This window comes from Phascolarctos cinereus, unplaced genomic scaffold (assembly GCF_003287225.1).
Source record: "Phascolarctos cinereus isolate Bilbo 61053 unplaced genomic scaffold, phaCin_HiC Scaffold_5;HRSCAF=322, whole genome shotgun sequence".
NCBI lineage: Eukaryota > Metazoa > Chordata > Mammalia > Diprotodontia > Phascolarctidae > Phascolarctos > Phascolarctos cinereus.
The window spans coordinates 301,893,364-301,899,064 of NW_027555958.1; positions in this window are offsets into that span (position 1 = coordinate 301,893,364).

Here is a 5,701-nt window from a genome sequence, read left to right on the forward strand (position 1 = left end):
ATCCCAAATGTGCAAATTTAGATTTGCAGAATACTGATGTTAGGGGTTAATTTTATTAAAGATTCCTTTATATAGCAAGAACTGGGCATTTAAAAATATGATTTGATGTCTAAAAATTCTGTTTACACAGTCTTTCAGGTATATATATCCAATTCAGTGGTGGGGAACCTTCAGCCATGAGGCCACATGTGGCCCTCGAGGTCCTCAAGTGCAGCCCTTTGACTAAATCTAAACTTCACAGAAAAAATCCCCTTAATAAAAGGATTTGTTCTGTAAAACTTGGACTCGGTCAAAAGGCTGCACTTGAGGACCTCGAGGGCCACATATGGCCTTGAGGCCACAGGTTCCGCACTCCTGGCCGAGAAGCCTGCATAAATTACTGGGGAATAAAGTTAGAAATCAAGTTGTTCTTGCCCCTTTAACTAGCAGAAAGCAATCCCTAAATGTATGACCTTTTGGCATATTCACTGTGAGTGATGGCTTTAGAGTAGGGGCTGTTTATCACTGGAGTGTTTTCAGCAATGTAGAAAAATCAGAATTTGTGAAGGAGGTGATGGAATGTACTTAGAAGAGAATCTTGGCATGCAAAATAAACATATGTTACTCAGACTTAGTTAAGCTAAATTGGGGATACCCATCCTTCCTACTTCTTAAGCTTTAATTAAAATAATTAACACGAGGGATTTAATGTAAACTCTGAATATTATGAAAGAATAGGAAGACCTAAGATGATAAAAATATTACGTATTATTGGAAAAATAATAATTATTATTGCAAAGCTTATTATTTACTATTATTTTAAAATTTAAAAAAAATTTATATTGACTCCAAGAAGTAGTAAAGTGTATAGGGAGTTGGCCTTGGAGCCAGGAAGATCTGGATCCAAGTCTTGCCTTTGACCTATACTGACTTTGTGACCCTGGATAAATTGTAACCTGTCAGTGCTCTAGACCTCTTTAAGACTATATCTTGTAGGAAAAAAAAGAAAAAAAGACTGCTTTGTAGAGAAAGTGCCAGTATGCTTTAGTAGAGGGCGCTTCCTTATGGAAAGGTTCCCAAAACTAGTAAAATTATAGATCCAGCATCTATCCTTATCTGTTTAATTTTAAAAATAAATTTATTGCTATATTTTGTTTTCACACAACAGATACTTCCCAACAAACACCAAAACAAACTCTTTTATAAAGTCCATTTTCACTAGCTGTCTCCTGTGCCCGTGCCTGGAATGTTCTCCCTCCTTGGCTCTATCTTCTATCTTCCCTGACTTCCTTCGAGACTCAGCTCAGATCTCACGTTTCTGAAAGAGGCCTGTTTTAGTATTCTTCTTCTTTGCGCCCCCCCCCCCCCCCAGTGTCTTCCCTCTGAGACTGTCTCCGAGTTACACTGTATTCAGCTTGCTTTTTGGTTTTTTTTGGACTTATTTGTATGTTTTCTTCCCCATTGGAAGTTGGGCTTCTTGAAGGCAGGGGTTGTTTTTGCTTTTCTTTGTAGCCCTACCTCTTAGCACAGTGCCCTAAACATAGCGAGTGCTAATAATTGTTTGTTGACTGACTGAAATCCCGGAAAAAAAATTGGGCTTTGATTATTAACAAAAAGGAGGGAATGCACCCTTAAACTTTTTCGTTGTGCTATCACTTTGGCTGTTTTAATTGAACAATGTTTCATTACTTCTCTGTGTTATTTTTACATACATTGGTGGAGCCATTATACTTGTATATTTATACAATGGTACAAACATTTTGTATGTTGTTGTTTTTGCTCTGCTTTCTTCATTGTGTATTGCGTCATGTGAGTCTTACCACGTATCTTTGAATTCATGACATTCCTCATTCCTTACATTTGCTGTAATAGTCCATTCCATCCATATACCATAAATTTGCAAAACATTTTTTTCCTGTAAATAGTCTGCAAAAAAGTGGTTTTGAAGTAAATTTTTCTAGAAGGATGCCATCCTCCACTGAAGTTCTACTCTGGTGCTCCACCTTGTTGTGGAGTTGACCCTGGAATCTCCAGGGCTGTGGCAGCAAGGGCTAGCAGCTCCCACCAAGCTAAAAAGGTTTTGACTGTGACTTGGTTGATAGACTGTGCATATATCTGCTTTCTGGGGACCAACCTGGCTAAGATTGGAGATGCTTGTCAAAAGGCTGGCCACAGGGTGATAAAGGTTTTGGCTACCCAGTAAAAATTCAGTTATTTTTCAGTCTTTCCAACTCTTCAGGACCTCATTTAGGGTTTTCTTGGCAAAGGTACTAGAATGGTTTGCTATTTCCTTCTTTAGCTCATTTTACAGATGAGGTTACTAAGGGTGAAGTGACTTGCCCAGGGTCGCATAGCTTGTAAGTGTTTGAGGCCAGATCTGAACACAAGAAGATGAATCTTCCTGACTCCAAGCCTGGCACTCTATCCGTTGTACCACCTAGCTGCCCCACACAGCAAAAGACCATCTCCCAAATCACAGAAGATCTGCAATCTGTATCAGTGGATGGAGAGCCTGCACCAATGAATCATGGATCTTAAATGGACTGATCTTGAATTATTGAAGGTCACAGAATCAGAATTTTAGAGTTGTAAGAGACCTCAGTGACCATTTAGTCCAACCCATACCTATCCATTCCCACTATAATATTACTGACTATAGTCATGCAGCCTCTGAACCACTTTGGGTTGAGGAAAACCATTCCCTTTTAGGATACTTCTAATTGTTAAGAAAATTTTTTTCCCTGATATCAGATCTATATGTGTGTATACACATACACACACACACAGAGATGTATATATGTATATACATATAGATTCCTTCTGTTTTCTTTTAGGAATATCTAGTGGGATGTGATACCAATATAGTGTAGAAAATAAACACAGACAAAAACCAAACCTATTTGTCTCTTTTAATTTTATTTTTATTTAATTTTATTTGTCTATCATGTCTTTTTGTTGTTGTTGTTGTTTCAGTTATTTCCCATCTACAATCTGAATGATTTTTTTTTTCTTTTTAGGCAATTGGGGGTTAAGTGACTTGCCCAGCTAGTAAGTGCCAAGTGTTTGGTTTGAGGCCGGATTTGACTTCAGGTCTTCCTGACTCCAGGGCCGGTGCTCTATCCACTGCGTCACCTAGCTGCCCCCCTGAATGAATTTTCTTGACATTGCTTTTAGAGATATAGAGAGATCCAAAGAGGAAAAAGATGCCTGGCAAATAGGAGAGTGAACAAAGACTTTGTAATGAAAGGATACAGGTTTAACTTATGCCTTTGATGTTTACTTCCTGTGTCATCCTGGGCAATCAATCAATCTACAAACATTTATTTATTGCCTACTATGGGCCAGGCAGTGTGTTAGGCATTCTTCTAACCTTCCTAGATAGCATTTTCCTTACCTATAAAATGAAGGGGCTGAACTAGATCTTTGACATCGCTTTTCTTGCTCTATGGTCCTGTTTTCTTTCTGGGAGGGATTCTTAGTGCACAGAGCATTGAATTTAGAATCAGACAACCTGGATTCAAATTTTGACTCTGCCCTTACTGTTTTTGTGATCTTACTACCTGTGTGATCATGGACAAGTCACAACTTCCATGAACCCAGAGGTGTGCATTTACATAAACCTGTGCATTTCAGTGTAAGCATTTACACTTCAGAAACTGGCAATACAAATCAGGACTTGAGTTGTCCGGAGTTAAGAAAGTGATGGAGAAAATGTTAATAATGCTGACTAAACTTCAAAGTGTGTTGTGCATGCTTTTTTTTTTTTTGAGAGCTAATTATTAAACATTTACCAATGGATCACTGCCTCAACCTCAGTTTTTTTCAGCTACAAAATGGGGGGATTGGATTAGACAACATCTAGAGTCCCTTCCAGCTCTAAATCTGATTCACATAAATTCATGATCTTGAATCTTAAATCTATGATCTGAATCTATGATCTTTGAAATGAAGGAAGCACTTAGCAAACTAAGACAAGGAGTGACTGGGTTCCATGTTTCACCATCTTTATTGCAGTGATACCACTTACTTTGGTAAATTCACATTCCAGTTTAAAAGGCCTCCAAGCAAGTCAAACTTTGTTACAAATTCAAGTATTTTAAAATGTACATGTTATAAGCACGGAGAGCTGCATAGTAGAGTTACTAAAGACATTCGCGACGCCATGGGCACTGAACAGAAATTTCACTAGATACATAGCTTATGATTTTCTGTTGCCTAGCAATACAATGGCTGTAGAACAGAGACCTGAATAGTTATATTTAAAATAGAAAAAAATAAAATAAAACCAGAAGGAGGACATCAGCTGTATAACAGCAAGTTTAGTTCAATTGCTGATACACTGGTAAACATTTAACTGGCTGCTGTGTTCTCAACAAAATGAAACATCCCTTGTCACCAAATGGAAGAAACTAAACTTGCAAAAATTTAAATTGATTGAAAGAAAAAATTTGAAATTTCTTATGTTCCTGTATTATCATGTGAAAGATATGCTTTTTTCCCCATAGCTAAAATGTGCGTTTTCAAGTTTAAATTGGAAATGGGAAATACTATAAAGGCTTTACTAAAATGCTGACAAATCTGTAGCCCTTAAATGTTGATCCATTGACTGGAGAAGTATGGCCAGTTGAATTTAACCATAATTCTTGACTAAAAACGAGTGAGTGGGCCATTAGAGTAAATGAATCTTCAATGTCTGAAGCCCTAAAATAAACTCTATTAAGCAAGTTTTGTTATTTTTTTAAAAGGGATATTCCTCATGTATATGTTTTCTTGCTTGTGTTTTTACAGTTTAAACAATTTCTGTATTTGAAGATCTTGCAAAGAACTCCTAGCTTGACTTAACAATAAGATATATCTTGATATCTACAGATGAGTCAAAGACATGTTAGGAGAATATTTTACCCTATTTAGCACCCAACCTGAGATGCTTATTGGACACTGATGTTACCTACATTTAATTTTGTAGAGGAGAAAACTGTGGTGGTGAGCTTTTAGGTAACTATTAGTGTTCTCTTTTAACCACTTCTGGTAACTACAGCAACCATTTCATCACTTTGTTTTTTCTTGCCATGTTTGTGTGGGCTATAAATTCTGTTGGCAGCATGCTGAATATGGTGCTTTGTGGGTAATGACTTTTCTTTGGAAGTCGGGAAGACAACAAAGACCAAAACTTGGACAGTGTAGACTACTATTATTTAACTGTAGAACTAGGCTTATGGGGTATTCTTGTAGGTTGGACAAAGCTGGTTGTGGAAAATAACTCAGTTGGGGTGGGTTGTTCTCTGCTATACATATACAGCTGATCCCAAAGAAAAATTACTGGCAGGTGAATAGTGTGTTCTCCTTTAAAAGGTTGTTAACATTTTTTTTTTTGTAGATAGAAAATAGGGTTCAAGTATATGATGGCTGGTCATGGGTTGGGATTAAAAAAAAAGAAAGTCTTTTTAAGTTTCAAAATTTTTTGATGATGAATAAGGTGGTTATTGCTACTCTTATAAGGCTGACTAAGAAAAGAAAAACAACATTGAAGTATCTTGGTTGAAACATTCAAACATTAAAAAGCAATTTTGGGTTAAAATGTAAGATATGACTGAGACATTTTAATTCTTAAAACCCCTCGGTGTGTGAGTAGAAGGGGAATTGGGGGAGGGAAACAATATTTAGGAAGTAAGTAAAACAAAATAAGTAATATCTATCAATTTAAAAAAAGTCACGTCCAAAA